Source organism: Podarcis raffonei, chromosome 8 (assembly GCF_027172205.1).
Source record: "Podarcis raffonei isolate rPodRaf1 chromosome 8, rPodRaf1.pri, whole genome shotgun sequence".
NCBI lineage: Eukaryota > Metazoa > Chordata > Lepidosauria > Squamata > Lacertidae > Podarcis > Podarcis raffonei.
The window spans coordinates 48389038-48403135 of record NC_070609.1 but is presented as its reverse complement, the minus strand read 5'-3'; the positions used below and the strand labels follow the sequence as shown (position 1 = coordinate 48403135).

At 46.0% G+C, this 14098-nt stretch overlaps 1 protein-coding gene across 9 annotated transcripts in view; it reads right to left on the bottom strand.

Annotated features, from left to right (window-relative positions):
* Positions 1-14098, bottom strand: part of ZFHX3 (zinc finger homeobox 3) — a 255803-nt gene that overhangs the window by 163325 nt on the left and 78380 nt on the right. For 2 of the 9 annotated variants that reach the window (XM_053399811.1, XM_053399819.1), the window contains exon 1: positions 6931-7019. The exons of 3 other annotated variants lie outside the window; for them this stretch is intronic. The gene's annotated coding sequence lies outside the window, so the exon portion shown is untranslated. Of the gene's footprint in view, positions 1-6397; positions 6500-6930; positions 7038-14098 lie in introns of those variants that run through there. 4 more of the 9 variants (XM_053399812.1, XM_053399820.1, XM_053399817.1 and 1 more) reach the window with 4 other exon arrangements.

The window sequence follows — 14098 nt, the reverse complement described above, 5'->3', positions numbered from 1 at the left end:
AACAGCCCTGTAGTGTTATAGACAAATGCTATTAGTACATAATCAATTTCCACTGCAGGTTCCTGCAGTAGCTACAATATACCACCTTCTCAAGAGAAATTTGATGCACCAGAGTGAAGACAGACAACAAGCGTTCATCTAAAACTGATCCAAACAACCACGCTAGGGACAAGGCCAAAAACTTGAATTTTCAAGGTTGATGAGTACTTGAAAATATGAATGGTAAGAAGGCAAAAGAATTTACAAGAAAGGTGTCAGTTTAGCAGGATAGAGTAAACTCAAAAGGAATTTGACAAAGCCAAATTTGCAGCAGGCTATAGCTATGAACACACACACACACACACACACACGCTTGATGACTGGTCTGTCACCCAAGTCACCACAAGCTGGAAGTTGGCACCTGAATTTCCTCTTTTCTAGACTGGTACCATTGTGTGGAACATATAGCTGAGATGTGCCTGAGAGCACTGCTGCCCAAGTGTGGTCTTCCTGAGGCCCAAACTGCCTCCCCTAAGAGCTTTATGTAAATTGAATCAGGCTCTCAATTTGCTAGCATGCAATGGGGGGGGGGGAGAATCACATTAGACATCAACAAAGCAGAAGGTTAATTTGAAGCTCCCAGCCCTGCTGCTCCTCTGCTCATCTCTCCCTCAGCGCCTGCTCTTCTTGCTGTGCAAAGCCTGACATCTACAGTTCTGTCTGGCACAGTGAGGGGCTCTGATACTAGGATGGTGGGTACACAACAATCAAGGGCTCCTTCAGCAAGCATGTGCTTTCGCTCACAAAGCCAACCGGGCTCTACCAAACAGGACAAGGGGCCTCAAGTCTCCCCAGCCTATTTAGTCCTCAAATTTACCTGGGGTTGTGGAAGCTTTAGAGCATCAGTCACCCCATTTTGCATTGGCAGAATGCCCACTGCCCACCTTCTTTTTTAAGAGGATAAGGGCTCACCCCTCCCATTCAGAAGACACTCCCAAATGCTCTTACGGCTCATCAGCGCTAAACTAGAAGACCTCTAAGGATTTTCCTGACACTTTACCTTCTGCAAGCCAGTGTCATATGCAGTCTGCTTCTTGCCTTTCTCTACAAGTCCAACCAGCCTCTTGACACACTCCCACACACAAGAACTACTGTGCCTGGAGAGACACTTATTCATCCAATGCAGGTTTCTGTCCATTTCTACAGAACTCAGTAAGAGAACACCAGTAATGCACCTGACTTAAGGAGCAGGATGAACACTGGTATATTTTTGCAACAGTTGACTTAGGGTTCAAAGAAGCATCAATTTTATACCTTGAGCAATAGAGACGAACTCTTAACCACCAGCTGACTGATACATACATCATACACTACATTCTCTTCTCAGAGGTCTCTCGTGTACTTCTGATGGAGTAAGAAAGCTCAGGGGGAAACTAAGCAGACCACAAAAAGAGCTCAGGCAATGAGTGAGCAACACCCAGGACTATATCTAAGAACAGATTTTCCAGGGCACAACTAGCACTATTAAGGAATGTCCAGAAATTCAGCAATCTACAGGATTTTTCTGAGAACTCTTTTCCAACCCTACCCCAAATTAGAATATGCACCCAAACCCTTAGCAAAGTGAAATGCCTTCTGAAAAACACACACCACAAAATCCAAGGATTAGAGCTATACGTTCTTCAGCCACTTGGGAACGAAACTGCAATTAAGGGTGATGTGAAATTTAACTGTGCAGCTTTAATGTTTAGTTAACTAGGTGCTTTCTGCAGTTTGACAACACTATCCAAACAGCTGACCAAGATCCCCAACTCATTAAAAGGATGAATTCAGAAGCTAACCACCAACAATTCCCAACTCAAGAGCATGGCCAAATACAAGTCACCAAACCCACTTCTTTCACTTCAGAGCCAGAAGTGGAAATAGCCACCAAATCTCCAGGATATAGATTGTTCCAGGCATCTTGCAAGCTCCTATAGTAGGCAAGCGGGTAATCCAGCAGTTGCCATGGCTATCCTTTTGCCCCTTGAAAGCAGATCTTCCCAGCCTGAAAACCCAAGGTGGAAGAAAGTTTAAAGGGAAACTATGCACCAGCTGCATATTACAGCACCCCACGAAAACATATACAATATTTCCCTAGCTTTTATCACCATTGTGCTTTAAGTTGTGGTTGCTGTGGAGATAACCACTTCACTGACTGACAGTTGTCCTGGAGGAATTCGCAAGAAAATGTGCCCATGGTCGAGGCCTCTTTTCAGTGCCAGAACTCTAACCCAAAACAACAAAGCGCTCCTCTGAACTTGAGCACAAGTGGACCAGACAATCCCTTTTCTCCTCTCTTCCCTAAGAGCTCTCTAGAAGGTCGGCCATTCTCTTTTCAAACGATGCCAGCTGGGTTTTTCCACACACCCACTGTGTGCATACTGACTCACTTGCAGAACAGCCCCTCAACTAGGTGACAGTGTTCATTAGCCTCCAAAATTTTATTCTTAGGTATATTTTCCCAGCACAATTGAGTTTATAGCTATTTATCATTAAAAAACAAAAAAGTGAGTGATAACGATACATAAACAATGTGTACTATCACATTACAAGACACTTGCTTAGCTTCTTAGCTTTTACAGACGTGTCACCCCAGCAGCTCTTTGTAGGTACAGACTGTGGTACCAAGCCCACCCCAGCACTACACAGCATCAGGATTTCCCAGACAAACCACTTAAACAAAACCAAGAGTATTCACTGCACAGGGCCTGTATGCAGATGTTTCGATCCCTATTCTTCCATCCTGATATGTTCATCTAACAACAACTGTATTGTGGATTGGTTACTTCAGAAATGTACAATCTCAGGGTGAAAAAATCAAGGAAAACAAATCTGGTTTTGAAAAGACTGGTTGAACAAAGAATTTCTCACCTGGCTCCCTTTCCCTCCCTTCACAGTACAAAAGTACAGGGTAGAAACACAGCCTATAGGATTGCAACATCAGGGAGAAAGAGAACAGCATTCAGAAAATAAGACAAAATTAAATCAAGACCATTCTGGAAAATTTATCTTAATTAGCAAGACTCTTTTTTCAGATTACACTCAGATTTCACTGGCAGGCACTATAAATTGCTTAGTTCACTCCTGGGAGAATTCCAAATACAAATATGGGTAAAGAGAGGGTCCCATGTACATCCCCCCTCCCCCCCCCAAAATGCGGAATGAAGAACAAGAGAGAAAATAAGTCTTTGCTTTGTTCAGTCATCTCAATTGCCACAACCATTACACTGGTAAAGCTGTGTTGTTGTAGTAGTAGAATCAATGAGAGATTTTGAGTTTTCCCTCCCAAATTGTCTTTCTGAAAAAGCCCAAATTTGTGCTAATCAATGCTGAGTTACCACACCAGAAATACTCCAAGAATAATACAGCTGCCTCCTTGAATTTCCAGTGCCAATCTCAAGCCGACAGAACAGGGGGATACATGCACTCATCGGGGATTACAGTGTTGAAACATACGCTACCCAGCGCTTTAAAATCAAGTTAAGACACAACCCTGCTCATGCCTTTGTAACGCAACACATTCCTCATAAAAAGCGAGTGCGGTAATTGAGCAACAACAATGCAGGCCCCTATCCAGGCACCTGCTTTGGAGGCAGCGGTTCCTCTACAGCTGCTCAACTACTGGCCAGTCTTCTTTAAGGGAATCTATTCCATTAACTTCCCTCAACTCAAAATGCCACAAGATCATAAGGGGGGGAGGGGGGATAGAAAGTGAGAAAGAGGAAGAGTTTAAAAGGCTGGACAAAGGTCTACACTTTTTATCCGGGACCAAGTGGCTCCCTGCTTAATGTGCACCAACAATAACCATGGGAAGGCTGTGTGCGGAGATTTCTTTGGTATGACTGAAAAGCACCTTAGCTCAGTTCCCGGGAACAAAAGGCCAGCACTATGGAAAGTGACCTGGGGTTTTCCCATCAAGTCAAGTGTCAAGGCCACTTCATTTTCCCCTCTGCTCAGATGCAGAAAAGCAAACTTCCTAGCAGCTCTTCTTCCTCAGAGCCAAATATAAAGAGAACATTTTTAAAATTAAAACAAAGCAGCCCTCTCAGACGCAGAAGAGAAGCTGCTTTTCCTTCCCGCAGTTCTTCGTTACCGACAAACGCCTACTTCCAGGCAGAGAATAGTCCGAGTGTCAGAGTTGATTTTACTCTCTAAAGAAAGTCAACTGACCAAAAGCAAAGGAGAAAAAATGCATTTTATGTTCAAATAGAGACAAGAAACAGAAGTGGAGGAAGGAGGGGGAGAAACCCTGAAACACTTTCCTTCTTTTCACAGCAGGCGCCCCACTAATGCTGGCCTCCGATTTGCAAGTGAATTGAAGTTGTCATTGGACCTTAAAAAAAAAAAAGGGTGGAGAAGGAGAACAGAAGAGAGAATTAAAGATGTGGAGGAGGGAAAAATGTAAAGAAAGAAAGGGAAACTGAAATGAATCATTGCCTGACATGGCGGCCCAAGGACAAGCCACAAAGTTGATGCTGGAATGTTTAGCCAGACCCTGAGACCACAGAGTGATGAAAATGCACCACACGACCCTCAGCCTTTGAACCCAGAACATGCTCTGCAATTGCACTTCCACATGCCTCCGCAGGCTCCAGCTGAAAACTGGAGGAGGCACAACAGTTCAAATAGGAAAGGAAATGACATCAGCAAACTGGAGGACCTGTTTAGAAGAGACCAAAACAAAACAAACTTCTAAATATTTTCCATAAGAGACCTCTCACAAAAAGCCATGAAACATACCAGTAACACAGCACCAACACACAGCAGCAGAATAAAAATAAGGGATTGCAACTGTCATCGTCGGAATGGGGGGGGGCACAAGTATGCCAAAGCAGAGGAGGCCGCAAGCTCTCCTCGACTGAGTTTTCCCTTCTGCCGATGTTGCGTTCATATTGCTGTTTATAACCAAAACCAAGCCCAGCATTTCACTTCATACAGGACCAGACAGTGAAACCGGGTTGTTAATACTGAATTCTTAATACTGGCAAGTATTCAGTTACATAATAATAAAAGAGGCTGCAGCGGACAGCAATGCAAGGCCACACTTTGTCACTAACATCAAACAAAAAACAGGGCACAGCTGTTTCCAATCAGAGCTGATTTCAATGCAGGTAGTTTATGAAAAGAAAAAAAGAAAAATAAAGTATGGGTAATTCATTTGCCTCCTGAACGATAATCCTCCTGACAAAGGGTCCAAACCTCACTCCTGCGATACCCATGGCTAGTATGGGAACTGTTAGCTACCTAACGCTGAGGAAATACATGTGCACAAAGCACACACCTATCTTTCTCACATACATTGATTTTCACATATAAAAACTTACTATATATAAAAATAGGTAAAACCACTAAAAATGTACAGGAGTATTTTGAGTATAGATGAATAGAAAATACACTTCTCAGATTAATACCAAGCTTTCATTGCTTTTCTATGCAATACCTTAAGACTGTAAATCTATAACCACTGCAATAATTTAGTGATTAAAAACTATGATAACATATTGTGTAACTGAAAACCACATAATGCCTGCCAACACTCCTCCTAGACATGGAACAAAAATACATAAAGTGTGTTGCTTGCAGCAATCTTCCCTCAGTTTTTTAACTGGAAGGGGGGGTGCTCACATACACATCAGAAAACGGCTCACTACGATCTATATAAACATTTCAATTCGTAATAGCTTAGAAAAAAAACCTGTTCCCCCTGTCCCATCTCTTTCTAATAAATGAGGACAGAAACATTCCTTTCTTTCTAAGTTTGCTGTAACTGGAATAGCTGGTCTTGCGTTATGTCCTACGTATTCAAAGTTGCTTTGTGACAAGATATGGAAACCAAACCTTATTTGCTTAAATTTCAAGGCTCGGGAAGGGGGGCTTCCCCCTCTTCCTGCAGCAAGATAAAAATTAAACCAAAATATAGAAATATTCCTCTAGGTAGCCTCTGCCCCTCCTAAGCTGCCAGCCTGCTCAGCTCAACGGCAGGATTCCTGGCCCCTGAGGAAGGCGTCCCCAAAGGCAGGACCCGACGACCACGGCGAGCTGCGGAACGGCTTCCATGGGTAGTTTGGGCCGGCACTTCTCAGAACCCAAAACAAAGGTCTGGGCGAAAGACGCACTTGGCACCATCCACCGCAAACCCCCGGACATTTGTTCTTCACCACCACCACCACCCTCCCGGCGGAGACGACTCGGTTTGTTCAGAGGAAACAGCAAAAAAGAAAAAAGGAAAAAGGCGCAGTTGCAAATATTTAGATAAGCGCAGAACGACGACTCCTCAGCACTAAGCCAGCAAGGCACAGGGGGCCGGCCCCAGGGTGGAGTGGACTGGGGCGCGGGGGGGGGGACTCCTGCTTGCAACTCTCCGGGTGCCCCCTACCTAGGCAGGAGAGCGCTGGGCCGAGGGCGCTCGGGGGCTCCGGTGACATGTCGGCAGGCAGCGTGCCTGGGCACCGCCTCCGGAGCAGGGGGTAGGGGCTGCCTCCCCGGGAAGCGCGGCGAGGAGGCCGGCGGAGGGGAGCCGCGGCGGCGGGCGGGCATCGCAGCCATTTCCCGGCCACCCTCTTCGCTGCCCTATCGATTATGCAGATAGGCCGATCAATCTACCCTCTGCCGAGCCGAGCGCCGAGGCACTCCTGCCTGCCAAGGCGAGGCAAAGCGGAGAGGCAGCCCGCCCGCCCGCCGGACTCTCCTCCGCGCCTCGCCGCTGACCGGCGGCCAGCCCAGCCCGGGCAGCTCCTTCTTCTCCTCGTGGGCCGCCTCTCTCTCCTGCCTGCTTGCGATCGGTCGGAAACACCTGCGAGGGCGAGGGACACAAAGTTTCCCGGGGGGGCCCCGATCCAGGCGGGGGGCTGGCCGGGCCAGCCCCATGCAAAGCAGCCCAGGCGGGGCGGCGGAAAAGTTGCCACTTACGCGGCTGGCGGCGGCGTCCTCCCTCCTTCCTCCTCTTCTTCTTCGTCTCCCCCTCCTGCTGCTGCTCCGGCGAGGCGGTTAATCCCGGGAGAAGGCGGCGGCGGCGGGGCTACAGATCCCATGAAGGCTGCAGGATCGGCGCGCTCCGAGGAGGAGCCCGGGGTGGCGGTGACGGGACGAGGCGGCGACCGGAGCAGGAGCGACGGGGGCCAGAGCCAGGCGGGAGCCGCTTCCACTTGCGTCGCCGGCGCTGCTGCTGCTGCTGCCGCCGCCGCTGCCCAGCAGCAGCAGCAGCATCGTTCTCGGGAGCGGGCGGGCGCCCCCCGGAGCGAGCGAGCGAGCAGAGGAAGGAAGAAGCGGGGCGGGCGAGCGAGCGAGCGGGGGGCCCGGACAGGCGAGCGGACGAGAGCCGGGCTGGCGGGGCGGCCGGAGCAGGAAGCGCCCGCGCTCAGATCTGCTGATTGGGGAGAAAAAAAACTCTTTGGATCTTTATTCTGCTAATTAGTTTCCTGCAAAAAATGGCTGATTAGTGCAGTGCGCATGTGCCTCATTACCCAGGCACGACGGGAAGGGCTAATTAGCCACCTTCTGGATCAATAAGATTCAGCCCAGGCGGCGGCGGGGGAGGGAGCGCGCGAGCGAAGCAGGGAAAGGGGGGGGGGTGGCGGCGGCGAGGAAGAGAGGGGGAGGAGGCGCGGGAGGGAGCGGGCAAGTGAGGAGGGAGATAGGAGGGGGGCCGGCGGGGCAGCCAGGAGGGCCAGAGGGAGGAGAAAAGGAGGAAGCTCTCCCAAACCGGGAGGGGGGAAGGCGGAGAGAGAGAACGGGGACCAGTCCGGGCCGCTACCCCCCCCCCCGCATTCCATCGGGCTCCTCGGCCGCAGGGCCGCCTCCTCGTCCCCTCCCCCGCGGTGGGACGGGGCTGCAGCGGCGGCGGCGGGAAGTTGCCGAGAAAGTTGCTGCTCGGCGGGAGGAGCCCAACTTGGCCGCGGCCCCGATCCTCTGCCCCCGAGTTGGCCGGCTTTGCTCGTCTCGGGCTTCGGGTGTGCCGTCGCCGCAGGAGGAAGCAGCTGCATTCCTGCGTTCCCCACCAAAGGTCGCTTCTTCGCGGCCCCCGTAACGGGCTGCGCCGTTTCCTCGTGCCCCGCTGAGTCGCTTCGGCCAGCCGCCGGGTTTGGAGCCTTTGGAGGAAGCTTCCTCACCGCCCAAGTTCTTTGCCCCCGGAATGGCCGAAGAAGTCCGGCAAAGGCGGCTGGCGTGGAAGTACGGGAGCCGCTGGAGCGGAGATCTTCTGCCCTCCGCCGCGCTTTGATTCCCTTTTCGGAAGGGCGCCGTTCTGCCTCCCCTTCCAGCTTCCTGCATTTCTGCTGGGGTGGCGAGGCCGGCTCTGGACATGTTTGTTTGCTCAAAGACAACCGGTAAACGGGGACTGCCGAATTGGGACAGGCACGCATCCTTCAGCGGCTTTTTCCTTTGGGGTTGGGTGGCTTTTTAGAACGTGTCGCAGCGAATGCACCGAACGAGCGGAGCTTTCTCGGTATTTTAGATGCTAGCTAACAGATTAAAACTGTACGTATTTAATTGAGACATTCTGCAACCACTATTCGTGTGTATGTAATAACAAGCATGCATAATGGTGAATGTATCCGTAGGAGGCGTGCGGAGGTGCCGTGTCCGCCTTGCAGATATTTATGTGACCGCTTTCGGGTACTTGTTACCCACACGTTTGTGTTCTCTTTTTGTTTTAGTTTGATGGCAAAATGGTTTTTTAAAAAATAATTAATTTTTCTAGAAATGAGAGTGCTGGACGCTCCTGGGTGCATTTTTTCAACTGTCAACTACAGTTTGTGCCCCTCATCCCTGGGGAAGGAAATCCAAATTGATGATCAATCTGTGTAGCAGGAATGCCTCCTACTACTCTTGGCATTTGAGCTCTGCAGAAAAGCGACAGGGATGGGGGCCAAACCAAAGTGCTTGGGTTTCTACTAAGGAAGCAAGAGAACATCTGGGGAGGTGTAGGGTGTTTAATCTTGCTGCAAATAGTGTCTTATCCAGAGATCATGGGCAGCTCTTCCATCCCCAGTTTGTCTGTATGTGCCTCAGCCCAGCTAGCTGGCTTGTGTACTGCAGTCCTTCCATCTCCTCTCACATGTGGATTCTATCAGTGTAAACATGCCAAAGCACATCTGTCTGTACAATTAATACGATGATCCAAGCATCATTCTTTAATTGGCTTTCTCAGCTGTTCGCCCCCCCCCCCTTGCAGTCTTGTTCTGCTCTGATTTCCAGATCTAAGTTGGCCTAAATAGAAGGCTGCTTTTACCACTAAGGCAGAAGATGGGTTAATATGCAGTAGCAGAAGAGTGGTGTGCTCTGGGGCATTTTTAGCTGCCTCTGGAAAAGGTGTAGGGGAGATAATCAAAACCTGGCTAACTATGGGCTTAAGCTTTGGCAGGTGCCAGAAGTAGAGGTGGAAGAACAGCTCTGACTTCGAGGCAGGATGGAAGAAATTGGAAGCTTTCTTCTTCCTAACGCAGAAGAGAACAAAATTGCCCAAAATGATGTGGGCTCAATAGTATCTCAGAGATCAAATAGAGGTGCTTGATACACCTTGTGAACTGCTGTATTTTTTTGAAGTTTTTGCCAGATGGGTATTAAATTAAAAAATACTCTTATTAATAGAGAAATGTTTGTGGGTGAGCAGACAGCTCACTATAACTGCTGTGAACTAAATACATACATTCAGAGAAAATGTGGCGTTAACACTGGGAAAAGGCACATTGTAAAACCCCCCCAAAAATTAAATATTTGCCTAAAGAAAAATAAAAGAAATGACAAACTTTTCTTTTGTGAAATGGCTACATAGGTAGGAGCACCTTGTGAAAACCAGCAAGTTTATTTAGCTTTTTTTGTCTCTTAAGACAAAAATGCTGGAAATAGAAAAGGTGAGGTGGGGATTCTTGCTGTAAGGCATTTGGTCTGCCAAGCACTGATTTGGCTGAATATAGTCCCCCTCTGTAAACTGAAGTAGGAGATCCATAAAAGTCCCAAACATGGATGAGACTGACTCTTCACTCTAAACTGAGTTATACAAAGAGATCAAACGGTAAACATTGAAGTAACTTGTGGAATAAAAGCTATTGGAAATGCTGCAATGTTGTGGTATTTTCAGAAGTAGGACTGCTCCCCCCCCCCCGCATCTGAATTAAACTGGGGAGGGGTACACTTAAGCCAGAGGTTACAGGATTGAAAGTTCCATTGGCTCAACTTGCCTGTTGCCTTGAGCCATGGTAAAGTTATACTGCCTTGGGGTCAATGGACTTGAGCTTCTTTTCTAAAATGTAACCTTCCTTGCTAGAAGACACCTCAGGGTATGTACAGTAATTTTGTTGTTGCTTGAAAATGTAGCAAAGGAGCGAGAATGCAGCTTGCAAAAGTAAACACATCTAATGCTGTGAAAATGTGGGTCAGCTTAGATGTATAGCCACTAAGCTAGCAATATATTACTTCTGTATAAAGTTCCTAACAGTTGCTGCTAAACAAGTGTTAGGCATGGTACTAGTAAACTATTTGAAGGTACTGTATTTATCAGAATTCCCATTCTCTCTGCTCCTTTGCAATGGATATGTGCAATCAACACCTAATACCAGGAGTATGCAGCCTTCTCAGCATTTCTTTTCCTAATTTAGCTGCACAGTCTATAAATGCTTTGATTGTATTTTGATTTGGAAATTTTCTTGTTTGAACAGAATCAACTCCACAGCACAGGGGAGGAAAAGGAAATGGCTGCTGTTAAATAAGTAGAGCTGATGTATTAATGTGAGGGCTTCACAGATCAGAAACTCTTGAGGGCTGCTTCTCTCTAAATGGCAATTCAAAGCAGCCTCTGGGGCTGAGATGCAGAAATGCCACTGGGATCTTAAGAAGGGAGCCAGAGAGATGGACTGTTGCAAAGCTCCTCAAACCAGAAGGCTGATTTATATCAGCAAGTGTGTTATTGCTTAAAGGGTTGTGACTCGGGATCTGCCTTTTTGTACAGAAAGACAGCAGAAGACCTGTTTACATTTCTTCTCGAGAGAAGTTTTCTCTAGCCTCTTCAAACAGACTTTTTTCTTCATGAACACCCTACCTCCCCCCCCCCCCGCACATAGTATCGTAGTCAATAAGAATGGGTGGCTATCAGTGAATTAAGTTATGCATCACCTTTCTATATCATACTGTACAGAGGCAGCAATCGGGTATTGTTTCTAGTCTAATATTCCTGTTATACTAACATTTGTTACTAACAGACCTTGTATGACAGCCGACAATACAATGGAACTATTTTATATTTAATGTGACATTTTTAATTGTTGGAGAAAAAACTTTAATCAGTATAAATATTTGCTAAATTCTTTCTTATTCAAAGTCTTTGCTTATACACAGCTTCAGTTGGTACTGTCTGATTATTATATTGATGTCAACTTAAAATTTATCCCAATAAGCACAGTTACTAAGAGTTTGCACTGTTTAAGGAAAATTAAGTAAATATGAATTTAAATTAAAACCTAGGACTGAATTATAGGCTGAAGGTGCAGTCACCCTTCCCCAGTACCATTCATATAACTTGATTTGGTAAACCTATCAAATGATATTTTAAAAGAGTCCTCCTCGTGCCTAAAGCTACCTTCAAAACCACAGTCTCACACACAAGACATCCTATAAATCTTTAAAGGAGTTAGATCCCTGGGTATATTTGCCTGCCTGCCTGTCCTTGTATGCAACTGGGAAATACCTGGTTTATTGCTTTTCTGCATGAAAACCTGAACCATTAAAAAAATTACACATATGTATTGCTATGGGAAGCTCTTAATAGCCACTCATTTCATTACCTGACATGCAGATACCTAGCTGCACAAAATCATGCATCCTAGCTTTTCATAGATGCAATACTGCAGGTACCTTGCTCATGATCATATATGTTAATCTCTCTCTGGAGCCTTATTTCTAAAGCTCAAATCAAATGAGGCCAAGAATTGCTTTAATATAGTCTTGCTAGATACACAACCCATTGGACAAACATTAAACTTGGAGAATATTTATTTATTGTAGTATGAGGAAGTGTATGTGCAAGTCGTCTTGTCTGCAAACAGAACCCCTTATTTTTCAGGGGGATGAGTAATAATGTTTACAAAAGTGGCTTACAGAGACCCAGATTCTCCAACAATTCCTCCGATCAACTGAAACCTGGATTGCAGTGGCATCTTCTCAGCTTTTTGGGTGCCAAAGCCAAGAATTCTGCAGGTGCCAAGCTTTGAGATGCCCACCTACCCACACCAGTTTTATGAAAGTCTGTGTCAGTACTGGACAGCTTCCCGTCTGTCTTTGAATGATTTTGCGCGCATGTGTGTGTGTGTTGCTACTTTTTCACCAGGTGCCTTAACTGAAAGGCAAGCCTAACTGGTCTGTACTCCGGTGCTATGGTCTGGACAGTGCTGAACCTGGCTTTCCTTTTGTCTTGGCTGTTAAAGAAGTAGTACTACCTATTTCCTTCTCTCCCAACCAAAGCTTTTCTGCAGTTTTCTAGTGGAACAGCTAGAGATTTTGGAATGGTGGACTAATGATCCCTAGTCTGAATATTTTTTCCCATATCTCTATGAAGTCTCAATCCTGCAAACGCCATACACACATTAGCCCTTATAGAGCTAAAAGGTGTGAGTCCAGAGATACCCCTGTTACCTGGCATAGTATGCTCTTGCTGCCAGGCTGAGATAACGGTGAAGGAAGAAGGTAAGAGGTCCTCTCAAAAAGTCTGAAGTCTTTAACCGTTCCTCCTCTCCTAAAAGAGAGCCAATGCTGCAGGAAAACATTTGCTCATCGTGCTGCTTAAGCCAGCACACTTGAATGATATTCTTCCTGGAAGTGCTTACTACTAGCTGGAGCTGTGCTGTGTGTTCACTGTATCCTATCAGTATCCACCAATCCATTGCGAGTGCCTTCAGAGCTGTCTGTTAAGATAGTTCAAAAGCCTGCTTTTCCCAATAGGGGTTGGAGAGTGTGTGTACAAGTGCTTTCTGGGATAGCCTGGCATTGCTGTTCTAGTTTCTTCAAAGACAGTAAGAAATAAAATATTTTGTTGTTGTTTCTTTCTGCCCATTTGTTCAAGAGGCAAATATTGCTCTTCCAAGTTTCTGGCTAAAAAAAATCCTATGCTAGTGTGTCTCCCTACAGAAGGCAGAACCAGGAGCACCATCCCATCTTTCCTTTACCGCCAAATTGTAGATCTGTATTAATTTGTCTTGACATAGATTTCAGACATCAGAATCCTGAGTGCATTTCTTAATTAAAATATGAATAATGGCAATTGAAGGTGCCACAATGTGAAAGAGTCAACTAAGCTTCAGTCCACTGAGGGTAAATTAGAGGTACACATGACAGCTCTAAGGCAGATAGGGGGTTGGAGTGGAATGCACCTCTGTAAACTATTACTGGGCTAAGTTCAAGGTTTTGGTTTTGGTATATAAAGTCCTTTATAGCATGGGACCAGGATACCTGAAATATTATACCCAGTATATACCCAATCACTGTGCTCTGTGGGTGAGGACCTCCTGCAGACCCCAGGTTATGGGATGCCTTCCCCAGAGAGGTTTGCCTGGCACCAACACTCCATGATTTTTTAGTTGTAGGTGAAGAAGCCCTTCCTGTTTTCACAGGACTTTTAATGACAATCTTACCAGGTGCTCTAATTTTTCCACCAAGCTCTCTTTTGCTGTGTTTGATGCCATGTTTAAATTGTTTTGGCTACTGTGTTTTGTTGGTTTTAGTTGTTGTTGTTTTTTGTTTAGCATCCTGCTTTGTAAATTTTCTTTATTAAATATTAAAAGTGTTATTTTATTGTAAATGCTATTTTGGTATTTTATTGTCTATGTAAACTACACATGAAATGAAAAGCACATATAATGGGTGTTCCATAAATAAATAAATAATTTTTTTTTAAAAAAAAATTTAAATCTTCTTACCATAGAAGCAGAAGTTAGTAATAGCCTCCAATTTTCTATGGACATTGCACTAACCTCCTTTGCATCACTAGACATCTGCATATTTATTGTTTTAAAATTTTATTTAGGACATATACTGAATTTCTCATTCAAAAGCCAATGTGGGCATTTGTAGGTCCTATTCTCTTCAACAG